General features: G+C 33.9%; 1 pseudogene; it reads right to left on the bottom strand.

Moving 5' to 3' along the window:
• LOC138939133 (cytochrome P450 6k1-like) overlaps positions 1-13717 on the bottom strand; it is a 119177-nt pseudogene that overhangs the window by 17510 nt on the left and 87950 nt on the right.

Here is a 13717-nt window from a genome sequence, read left to right as displayed (position 1 = left end):
AAGATTACAGATAAAAGGAGTCACGCGAGCGAGGCTTCGGAACTCTTTCATGTTTGTCATCTCACTTACTCCTTCATTCTTTCTCGCTCTCGCTTTTGTCGACTCTTCAGCGTCGGGGATCTTTCCTTATCTACAAAATATAAACATCTTCTATATAAAAGGTGAAACTTGTATTTTCCATTTCATCTGTATAAAAATAATTATAATGGATTAATGAGATTCTTGCGATTAAAATGACACGAAACATGACATAATATCGGATTATTTTTAATCAATTATGTTATTAAAATTATTACTTATTTCATTTAAAATTATCCGATTTATGTCATATTTGGTGTTATTTTAATCGCAAAAATCTCATTAATCCATTATAATTATTTTTATACTAATAAAATACAATATGAAAGTTTCAGTTTTTATTTTATAAGATGTTTATATAAGGAAAGATCCCCGCGCGATGCTGAAGAGTCGACAAAAGCAATAGCGAGAAAGAATGAAGGAGCAAGCCAGACGACAAATATCGAAGAGTTCCGAAGTCTCGCTTGTGAGGCTCCCTTTATCTACAATCTTTCACGTTAGATTAATATATATAAATTATTATAAAATTTATATATATATATACAGGGTGTCCGGCGTCAATCGCATCACCGGTCGTGTGCAGGTAGAGCAGATGAAATCGAGAAGAAAAGTCCTTTACCTTTTTTTTCTATAACACTTAATAAAAGAGTTATTATTGAGTAAAGTCTGGCCAATCAGCGCCGACCTTTAGCCGGGCGCACGTCAGTGAGCCGCGCGCTGTGAAGTGTGCAGCGGCGTACACTATCAAGCGCGCGGTTCACCGACATGCGCCCGGCTAAAGATTGGCGCTGATTGGCCAGACTTTACTCAATAATAACTCTTTTATTAAGTATTATATAAAAAATTGGTACAGGACTTTTCTTCTCGGTTTCACCTGCTCTACCTGCACATGACCGGTGATGCGGTTGACGCCGGACACCCTGTATATATATGTCATGTTACTATAGAAAATCAAATGTCTGTATTTCGCATTTTATATATCCGAAAATAATTTAAATGCATTAATTACATTATTGTGATTAAAATGACATGTCGTAAAATATTAATAAATAATGTTTTTATGTATCGAATTAATTTTAATCAATATGAAAATAATTTTTTATTCGGTTACAGAATATTCGTTTATAAAGATGCGCATTTGTTTATATTATTACGCGATATTTGTAGCATGCATGTATCTAAGTATGTGTGTACGTATCGGGGAATAAGGCGACTGTACTATTCACACGCACACAGCCAGGCACATCCGATAATATCAGTGCGCGGCAGTACTCAGTCTCAGTCTCAGTCGCGCGTGTTGTGTACATACGCGTAACGAGAGATAACCGCAAAAATGTGCTCAACCGTTATAACGCGTTATAACGCATCGAATTTAAAAAACGAGTGTTGTGTTTGTGTAGTCATAGTGTGTTCATATAATAGGGCGAAAATGTAATGAAAAACGCTTGCCTCGCTTTGCCCGCAGACTTTCTTTAAAAAGAATAAGGGTCAAAAGGTTAGTATATTTATATACCATAATTCTAGAAGGAATTGTTTTAATGTATAGTATATACTAATATGTCGCTAGATATAATTGAATTTTTTTTCCGTGCAGTTTACACAAAAATATAAGTATGATAATGTAATATTATATAAAAATGTAATATTTCAAGTTTTTTTTTTATTTTTTGATTATATCTTTAAAGCAATTCCTAAATAGAAAACAACATAAAGACCTTTGTATAAAAAAATTGTAACATAAAATTAATCTTTAAATAGAATTTAGAATTACTACAATACATGAACATACACATTATATATATATGATGCATATAGTATTTAGTACTCATATAGTATTTTTGTTATAAAGAAATAGACAGACATGGGCAAAAAAAGAAAGAGAGAGAGAGAGAGAGAGGAGAGAGAGAGAGAGAGAGAGAGAGAGAGAGAGAGAGAGAGAATAGGAATGAGTAAGCGAGAGAATGGCTGTACAACGATATATCGATTAATAATTCACATCAGTCGCTAAATATTAGTGAGCATAAAGTATTGCTACGGAGAAAGATCCAACTATTTCCTTTTTTTTCTTACTTTTGGCACTTGTATGGACACTTGCTCACTTACACTATATCCTCTTTCTCTTTGCCCATTCTTCTCTGTCCGTCTCTTTCTGATCCGAGCATACTATGTATGTTATATATTATCTATATGCGATCTTTTCGTGAACTGGTTGAAAATATTTCATACCAGATGCGGTTTGCATGTGCGCTCTAAATATTGCCGAAATATTTGATCCCAGAAGCGATCTTTTCGTGAACTGGTTGTAAATATTTCATACCAGATGCGGTTTGCATGTGCGCTCTAAATATTGCCGAAATATTTGATCCCAGAAGCGATCTTTTCGTGAACTGGTTGTAAATATTTCATACCAGATGCGGTTTGCATGTGCGCGCTAAATATTGCCGAAATATTTGATCCCAGAAGCGATCTTTTCGTGAACTGGTTGTAAATATTTCATACCAGATGCGGTTTGCATGAGCGTTCTGGTTAAAAATATATCCCAGAGGCGATTTACGTGTGCTGGGTATTGTAAAAAATATCCCAGAGGCGATTTACGTGTGCTGGTTATTGTAAAAAATATCCCAGAGGCGATTTACGTGTGCTGGGTATTGTAAAAAATATCCCAGAGGCGATTTACGTGTGCTGGTTATTGTAAAAAATATCCCAGAGGTGATTTACGTGTGCTGGTTATTGTAAAAAATATTCCAGAGACGATTTACGTGTGCTGGTTATTGTAAAAAATATTCCAGAGGCGATTTACGTGTGCTGGTTGCTTTACAATATTTTGAACCGGATGCGATTTAATAGTTATGTAAGATTAGCAATATAACCGTTATTATATATTATAATACATATATATGTATTGTGCTATTGTATGTATGTATGTATGTATCTATGATGTATGTATATATATATATACATAAAAGGCACACATATATATATAACAATACATGCACACACACACATACACATGGCCAAATATTATTCCTCTTGGAAAGATATATGGAAAGGCACACACACACACGTACATATATATATATATATATATATATATATATAAGTCCATATAAGTAATGTGTGCAATTGTGTTCAAATATGCAATAAAGGCAGACACGTGTATATGTTATACTGTTATCTATACGCTTAGATACGCTTAGATATGCGTGCGAGGCAATAGAGCAGTAGAAATACACGATGTCCGATTTCAACATATTGAACACAATTCTCTTTCAAATATGCATAAAACATGCAGAAATATTAATATTGGTAACAGCGGAACTAAAATTATTGATATTATCGATAATTTCGGTCGGTATTATCGATAATTTTAGTTACGCTTAGATGAGGGCGCTAACTCGTCGGAGTTCGGCCGTCGCTCCGGCATCCTCTTAACAAAGAAGATAAATTTTATTTTCTTAAGATGGCTGACTCGCCTCGTGTAGTGATTACAATACTCGCGCTTGAAGTAACAAGTGACTTGTTCGTATAAAATTCCCTCTGAGACTGAGCGACTAGGATCGATTGATTATACCTTTGATCGCGACACACGGAAGTGCCCAAGCGAGACTCGATACATCACGAGCATTAATATGCGCGAAACATAAAGGAATATGAACATGACAAACCCTTGCCTTAACACTACCGCCGTTTGAGCGCTTCTAAACCTCGAACATGCTAAGGCTCTCTCGCAACATTTTAAAACGCCCTTTCGGCAACACCTTTGTAAAGATATCTGCACGCTGTGCATCTGAGGGTATGTACTCTACTTGGATATCTTTTCTTTTAACTTTCTCTCTTATTGCGTGATATCGAATATCGATATGCTTCGTGCGCTTGTGAAATTCCGCGTTTTTTACGAGCTTAATCGCATTCTGATTGTCCACGTATAACTTTGTTGCTCCGCACTTGCGACCGAGACTTTTTAGTAAACCTCTGAGCCACACCGCCTCTTTCGATGCTGCTTCAGCTACAACGTATTCGGACTCTGTCGTATTTAGGGTTACGAATTTCTGTCTTTGAGAGGACCACGTAACCGGACCGTTCGATAAATAGAAGACATATCCCGTCGTCAATCGCCTAGTATCTATATCCCCCGCAAAATTTGCATCGGAGAAGCCGATGAGACCTGAATCACTACCGCCGCTTCGATACTCTATTCCGTAATGTATCGTACCGTTCAAATACGCTAGAATTCTCTTCAATGGCGCGCCAATGCGAGACGTTGTGATTACTTGTGAATTTACTTACTGCATTTATCGCAAATGCTATGTCCGGCCTCGAAACTATGGCCAAAAACAATAGAGACCCGATAGCCTTTTTATACGGTACGTTCACCGTATGTTCGTCGTCCTCTACCGGAAGAAGAGCCGTATGCGGATCGGCCGGCATACCTGTCGCTTTCGAACTACTCGTCCCGAATCTCTCGATAACTTTTGCCGTGTACACCGCTTGATGTATAGAAACCAACTTAGTGTCTCTATTCTGTTTTATTTGTAATCCAACAAACACTTTCGCGTCGCCAATCGTAATCTTGAACGATTTGCTCAGCTCGCTCGTTATAGCGTCGAGAGCATCGAGGAGTAATTCTATAAAAATAAAGCGCATTTAAAGTTTCTCGAGAAAATCTATAATATTTCTATAAATGCAAGACTGATTTTATCAAACAAATATTATTTCAAATTACAAACTGAACTATTTCTATGTACTTGGCTAGTTAACTTGATTTCATATTTAGTTTTAATTTTTTATTTTTTAAAGGTTTTTATCTTTTAGAGTTACTTTTTACAGGAAAATCATTTTTTTAGTTTTTTATTATTTATGAAAATTATTTTTCAAGGAAAAATATTTTTAAAGTTATTTTTTAAGGATAAATATCAAACTTTTTTTACGTACAAGTTGGGATTTCTTTATATACTTGGTATTTTTACGGTACGTATTTTTTTTTACCTTTGTGAGGTTTTTTTGTGGGATCTCATTGCTTTTTGTAAACATTTAGAATTTAACATTTTTCCTGCAGAATATAAAATACTACATTATGCAGTATTTATATGGATGCGATTTTTTTTAAATTTAGTCCATAGAAAAGAAATTTTTTTTAAAGAGGAATTATATAAACAGTATATATTTACAAAGCTTATACCATATTGAATATAAGTATTGAATACAAGATTATAAATAATCTTAAGTATCAAGCACTTATCTATCTTATTTTTATAGAAAATTTTAATACAGAAATTAAACTCTATACAAACCGTATAATCCATAATAATAATATAACTGAATAAATATCAAAATATAGAAAGCAATAGGAAGGAAATTGTTTTTATTACGAAGATGGACTTGTTTCTTATTCATACATTTAATATGAATATGACACAAATCCATTCTCTTGAATAAACGCATACATTTTAACAGTATATAATTCCTTCTAAAATGTATTCTAATAAATGATATAAGGAAAAAAGATCAAATATTTTTTGCATTTATTGATTTATTAAATATGTTTATATATTGCGGAATAGTGCAACACAAGAAAAAAAGTAATAAAGTGGTTAATAAAGTCACTAAGAAAATCGCGGAATAGTGCAAGGAAGGGAAGTGATTTCTTCTAATCAATGTCATATTAAGCAAAGATGATTATATTAGCAAAACTGAGCAAATGTTTACATTTGAGTAAATCTGTGCATTGTCAATTAATATATTTGTCATAAATACATTGTTGAAAAATGATTATGGAAGATTTTCGCTGACTATGTTTTCGAAAACGATAAGTTAATAATTATACTCGCGAACGCGCATTTGTATATAATGTTTATTTAATTTTACATAAATGTAATTAATGCATACTTAATATTTTTAAGTTAACATAAATATAGCTAAGCAATGAGTTTATGTTAATAGCAAAATAAATCTTATGAGAATTCTACCAAAAATATCATAAAAACAACAGCATTAAATACACATTTTTGGCATAAAGAATAATGAATATATATATATATATATATATATATATATATATATATATATATATATATAATTGATTATATATATACAGGGTGAGTTTTTTAATCTAAAACTTTAAAATATCTCAAAAAATAAGCACTGAACGAAAAAAATGTTGATAATCAAAATTTAATCCTTCCGCGGGGGAAATACATTAGTGTTAAAATTCGCCCCCCCCCACCTCCTGAAGGGGAGGGGGGCAACTTAAAAATCTTAAATGGAAACCCCCATTTTTTATTTAGTATTCTTGTAGCTGACATCGAGAGCTTTCCAAAACACTATAATAAAGTATTTTTTTCTTAAGTACTTTTTGAGTTATTTTAATTTGACATATTTTGATATAAAAAATTAAATATCTCGTAAAATATTTAGTTTTTGATAATCTTACCGTACTACTTTTATGTACAAAATAATGAGACAAATCATAAGTATAAAAAAAATTGTTTTTAAGAAAATTATTTACAATGTATTTTTTTATACAATTATTTGTTTTTTTTGGCACTAATTAATTTGTCTTATTATTCTGTACATAGAAGTAGTACGGTAAAATTATCGAAAACTAAATATTTTACGAGATATTTAATTTTTTATATCAAAATATGTCAAATTAAAATAACTCAAAAAGTACTTAAGAAAAAAATACTTTATTATAGTGTTTTGGAAAGCTCTCGATGTCAGCTACAAGAATACTAAATAAAAAATGGGGGTTTTCATTTGAAATTTTAAAGTTGCCCCCCCTCCCCCCCAGGAAGTGGGGAGTGGGGGATGAATTTTAACACTAATGTATTTCCCCCACGGAAGGATTAAATTTTGATTATCAACATTTTTTTCGTTCAGTGCTTATTTTTCGAGATATTTCAAAGTTTCAGGTTAAAAAACTCACCCTGTATATTGTATATAAAATTGATTATATATATATATATATATATGTGTGTGTGTGTGTGTGTGTGTGTGTGTGTGTGTGTGTGTGTGTAATTTGTATTTTAAATAAAAATATTTTTGATTGATTTTTTGCAAAAAACCAGTTTTATTTAAAAATTTTAATAATAATGAAGAAATTAATAAATTAAATATTAGCATAATTGTTAAATTATTAAGAAAATACTTGATTAATAATATTTTTAAAATTTGTGTCCGGATTTTAAAGCAGAATTAATTTTATTAGAATTATATTTTAGAATTAATAAATAAAAACAATTAAAATTGATTATTTAAAAATATATAAATTCTTTTTATGATTATAATTAATTGCAAACTTTCAAGTAGATAATTCTTTGTTAATATAAATTATTATAATGTAAAAAATAGTTTCCAAAAATATTACTTTCAGTTTAAAAAAAAAGCATGGTTTAAAATTATTATTTTGATGGAGATGAGTTAGATAAGATTACACAGGCAAACAAAAAAATTTTATCAAGTAACTCTAATCAGAGTTGGTGCTTCTTATATATTTAGGTCATAAAAAACAATGCCACTGTCCAAATTGCTCTATTACGTCAGATTTTAAAGTTATGTTGAATTTTATGAGGAGAAATCAGCGATTTGTTATTTTAAAATTCAAAATAACTTTAAAATCTGACGTAATGGAGCAATTTGGACAGTGGCATTGTTTTTTATGGTCTAAAATATACAAGAAACACCAACTCCGATTAGAGTTACTTGACAAATACTTTTCTTATTGATCTGTGTTATTAATAAGAATAGATTTAATTTTATATTAGATAGATATAAATATATAGGTATATATGACAAAGATAAATAAAATTCTGATAACAATATTGTAATCATGGATAATGAAAAAAGGATACATTGATGTTGGGAGGAGAGAGAGAGGGGAGAGGGGGGAGTGGGGGGGAAAGGGGGAAGGAAAAAGAGAGAGAGAGAGAAAGCTTTATTTATTAAGCACTCTGAGACGAGTCCCCTCAAGCGCAATAAATAAAATCCCAATCTAAAGAGGGCATGTTATTGACATTGTTGTCGCTTTTCCGCGATCTTGATTGTTTGTCTTGTTCATGCGCTTGCTTCACTCGTGTGACTTGCTTCATTCGTGTCATTTGACAGTTTATCATTTGACAGTTTGTTGACAATTAAAAAAATAAATATTAAATACAGTTAAATATATTTAATAAATATAGAAACAAAGAGGAAGAAGGAAAGAATAAAGAAATATATATATATTATATGTATATGTATATTGTGTGTATATATGTATATTGTTGTATGAAAAATACGTACACTATTTTTTTTTATACTTATATATTTTTTTTATACTTTATAAATACATATTTTAATGTATATTACTTATAAACGATATATTAATATAAATTCATTTAATATATTCAATAATATAGATTCATTTAATATTAATATAAAACGTTTCTTATAATATATATATTACTTATAAACGATACATTAATATAAACGATTCATTTAATATTAATGTTAGGTCTGCGCATTGCCAGTTATAATTCGCGGTCCTTAAATCCAATATGTATCGATGCGCGGCGCTGTTATCACGAGCAGCCGAAGCGGGCGTCATATACCTGTTCCGGCGCTCTCTCTCTGAGACCACTGCCGTGTACAGACGTGAGGTATTTTGTAATGTTGTGATAATAAAGAATATATATATTGAGGAGTCAAGTTAGAACCCACCTACATACGAAGAAACCTAGCAGAATTGGCGACGAGTCGGTGAACTTGACTCAAAAAAGACGCAAGTAAAATCGTCCGATATTTTCGCTTCGCTGGCATCGTCACGTATGTAATTCTTTTGGGCACGTGGCGCAGCCACGGTTGAGTCATATACGAGGATATACATATTGCTACAAATTATCTTCTGAGGATGCCGTCTGGGGGATCAAGCGGTAGTTCCACTGGAGAATCAGCGGGAATACATGCAACCGCTATCCCGAATTCATTTACGATAGAGAATTTCAATCCAGAAATCACAACATGGCGGCGATGGTTACAACGGTTACAGGAGCATTTACGATTTTCCGGATCACCGGGAATGCGCGAGTTCCATATTTGCTACATTACGTGGGACCAAGCGCGTTCGATATACTGTGTGATCGATTAGATCCGGCAGATCCATTCTCGCAAGCATACGAGACGTTAACGGCCAAGTTGGAAGAATTTTATGACCCGTTACCGTTAGAAATTGCCGAGAATTTTAAATTTCACCAACGGCGGCAGGCGGAGAGCGAGACTGTACAACAATTTGCGGATGCTTTGCATAAATTGAGCCTACATTGTAAATTATTTGAAGACGGCCTTGCGAAACCAATTGGTTTTTGGACTCAAGAGCAAAAAAATCCAAACGAGACTTCTTGAAAAGAGAGAGCTTACATACGAAGAAGCTTTGCAAATAGCCATAACGATGAAGCTGTCGGAGCAGGGTGCTACATCGTTACAAAATGGCGTTACAAGTCCATCGGCAGCGGTAGAATACCTGCAGGCGGGCAAGAAATCATCGAGGAAATCTAAGGATAAAAATAATAATAATAATAATTCGTTTAAAAAGAAATTAGCAACTACTAATTCTTCGAATTATAATAATAGTAATCAGATGCGATTTAACCCAAACAAAGGTAATATTAAAACTGTAAAGTGTTTCAGGTGTGTAAAGGACATTTCGCATCTCAATGTACTTTGAATCGAGAAATACGTTGCTCTGGCTGTGGAGGATCTGGACATCTTGTCAAAGTCTGTTTCAAAAAGAGGGAATCTGCCAACTATTTGGACGAAGTGCTACAATTAGAGCATAACGATCAAAGAGATAAGTTTTTTTGCACGCTTTTAGTAAATGATAGGCGGATTCGGTTTGAAGTCGATAGTGGCTCCGCGGTTACAATTATGAATCGTGAACAGGTTAGTGTCTTATTCCCAGGTTCGACCGTTTTCAAAACAAATCTCAATTTGGTTGCGTATTGTAAAACGACAGTTAAGATTTCAGGTTATATAAGAGTTTATGTACAATGTAATCAAGTGCGGGAGAAACTAAACATTTATCTCACGGAACTAAAGAAAGAACCTCTATTAGGAAGGGAATGGATTAGACAATTGAAGTGTCAGCGCGGTGTGCCAGATTTCCTCGGATGTAATGCATTAGAAATTACTAGTATTACTACACAGGATGTTACAAATCAATTACAATTGATATTACGGGAGTACGAGGAATTATGTGCGCCTACTTTGGCTAAGATTACTGGCATACAAGCAAGACTTACGATGAAGCCAAATGCAACTCCAGTATTTTTAAAAGCACGATCGGTTTCTTTTAAATTAATTCCGTTATTGGAAAAAGAATTAGATGATTTAGTTCAAGTTGGAATCCTTACAAAAGTAGAAAACTCGGAATGGGCTACCCCTATTGTTCCGGTTTTGAAAGCAAACGGTACTATTAGAGTTTGTGGGGATTACAAATCTACGATTAACCCAAAACTAATAATTGATGAACACCCGCTACCCACTACAAATGAACTTTTTGCCAAGTTGGCCGGCGGCAGCAACTTTTCTAAAATTGACTTAGAATACATCCGAAAGATAGTAAATTGCTTACGTTAAACACCCATAGGGGACTTTACGCAGTCAATAAAAAATAATAAAAAATAAAAATAATAATAAAATAAAAATATATATATAAAAATAATAATAATAATAATAATAATAATAAAATAAAATATAATATGATGGCGCTCCATCTGAAACAGAAAAGAAATTTGATTAGTATACTAATCTAATTTGTAATATTTAATATATTACGAATCTTAAAAAGATACTCACAATCAAGCCTTCGACATCTTGCTCGGAGGCTCGTCCCACGGTTCTTCCACAGCGTCTTCCTCATATGGAGCCCGAATAATTTTCGTAGATCGAAAATATCCCAGTACATCCAAGATCAATTGACTGAATCGTACTCTCGAGCCTCCACAGTATCTCCCCATAATTCGCCCAATTCGTCTCGCGCGTTCTGTCGCATCATTCGGACATCTCGTCGACGTTCGAAATTTAAAAATCCGGGGATTTCTATGTCGCTCGTGTTATTGTACTATAAATCAAAATTATAATATATTATAATATACTATACATAGTAAATGTAACATACAAAATAAAAAATGCTACTTACTCTCTGGTATACTACTAGATTCAATAGGGCTCTCAACAGCCCCATCACCAGATCGTGAGCTCACCATGACGCATTCACCCGCCCTCGTTGCAATATCAAGTCTATTAGTAACGGCATTTTGAATATTTTCACTTTACCACTTAAACTTTTCGTCACTCACTGCTCGAAACGTTATGATAGCCACGACAGGGCAGACATTGTCTCGATTAAACATTTTAGGGTAGGGGATGTATGAGTTACGAAGAACGCTTATGAAGAACGCTTACGAAGAACGCTTACGAAGAACGCTTACTCTTAGCTCTTAATAAGAAAACAAAAGTTAGCATGTTTCCACGAGCAAATATCTAAAGTCTTTTAAATATGAATAATATATTATTATAATATGTAAACCGCTATCGAACGGCTATTGAACGGCTTTTGAACGGTCTTGAACGGTTATCGAACGACAATAAACAACTATTGAACGACTATCGAACGGCTATTGAACAGCTTTGAACGACAAAACAATTATTTATACACCATTCAAATATTTAAAGTCTATGTCCATGTACTGAAATGTAATATCTATATTTTAATTAACTAGCTGACGCCGCTATCTAACGTCACATACAGAAATTTAATACTCATGTACTGGGATAAGAAAGAGGAAAAGGGAAGAATAAAAGATAATAAAATATATTTTAACAACAGTTTATTCTAAATAATGTTTGGATGAATCTTTATGATGATTTAAATACATTTTGTAAAGCACAATTTTTTAAATGTTTTTCACAGCACATAGTATTAGTAACATCTAGCTTATTTAACGAAGTGATATCTTCATAGTCCGCATCCAAGGTCTCAATAATAACGTTGTTTCTCGCATCATCGTCAAGTATATCGAGCAGCCATTCTCGTTTTTCGCATCCTTTAACGTACACGATAGGAGATGCTCCATCTTCCTCTTCCGTCGCACCCATCACAACTCTCGTAATCAAACGCCTAGCGATGCTGTATGGAACGTTTCCATCCTCCCATTGAAGTCCATGGTGATGTCCGATTAGCCATGAAGCTTGGCATCTCTCAGATTTTGTAAGCGCACGCTATGGTACGGGACTTGCAAAAAAGTAATGAGAGAGAACAAATCCATTTCTCAATATCGCTACTTCCTTCACGATAAAGTTTCGCCCGATAATGAAGCCTTGCAAATCCACAAACGTTGGCGCGATCATGCTGATAATATTACCGTACGATTGCAAGAACGATGTACGACTGTTGCCGTTCGTCAAAATCTCAATCTTTATATATTTTGACATTGGAGGGGATATTTGCTAATTTAGGTAATTTTACGAACTACGTTGGTCAATGGACAATATTCGACAACGCGATCATGTAAGATGAGACAATAGGCGGTAGTATTTGTCGGTATATCCTGCTTGCACTCAAACTCTAATCTCACGTCCACGGTGGAATTTTTGACAGACTCGTTTTGTCGCGAGCAATCGATAACCGCGAGAGGACCGCAATGTAAAAACTTTGAAATGTTTAATAGCACATCATCATTATCACATCCGTAATAAAATTTGCGAAAACGAAAGTACATATCGAACAAGAGGGCGAATCTATTTTTATCGAAATCTAAATTCAAATCATCGTAGGGATAAAATTCCGAGTTTAGATAGAGTTTAACGTTGGTCAATTTGCAGTCGTCGAATGTAGTAATATCTTTTGACACAGCATTTTTTCTGCCAGTCTGCAACGCGAAGATCACGTATCGCGGCTTCTCCAGCTGAAAGGCGGTTTTCACGGTCCACGAATGCTTGGTCGTATTATGCAATAGAGGAAATTCGTATAGATCCCAAGAGCGAAAACTGATATTCAAGTATCGCCCGCTTTCCAACGCGCGCAGCAAGGATAGTTTATTGACCTCGCTCAATATTACATGTGGCATACGCCATTGTATCTTGAGTAATTCGATATCAGCTTCAGCCGAAGGATTTCCAAATATGCAATTGTTGTTGTTGCGCGAACGTATCAGAATTAATTCGTGACGAGCGTTGATCACAATTCGCTTACGATCTTTGCAAAAACCCAATAGTATGTTTAGCGGCACGCAAAAATTGAAGTAAGATTCAACAGCATTATGCGACATATTCCACGCAGCATTCCCCAAGATTTTACCTTTCTCGATTGTTAGAGAGATATAGTTTTTAATCGTGGAAGTTATTCCAACGTTTCTGTTGCGGTCAATCTCCACACCGTCGAGTTCATATCGAAGCACTGTGTGTAATCGTTGAACGTTATCGTTCTCGCGACGATGTTACTCTTGACGCTTTTTACCTTTTTCGTGTCTTTCTTACCATCTACTCGCAACGCGTACATTTTTGCCCTAAGCCCAACGAATTCGGTCATGATGGCGCCATTATTTTCATCCTTCATTAAACCCGGTATCTTTTTATTCGCGAGCGATATACCATACACATTGTCCAC

This window comes from Polyergus mexicanus, unplaced genomic scaffold (genome assembly GCF_030449975.1).
Source record: "Polyergus mexicanus isolate NDT 795.1 unplaced genomic scaffold, iyPolMexi1.0 SCAF_14, whole genome shotgun sequence".
NCBI lineage: Eukaryota > Metazoa > Arthropoda > Insecta > Hymenoptera > Formicidae > Polyergus > Polyergus mexicanus.
The sequence above is the reverse complement of the archived record's forward strand: the minus strand, read 5'-3'. Positions and strand labels throughout refer to the sequence as shown.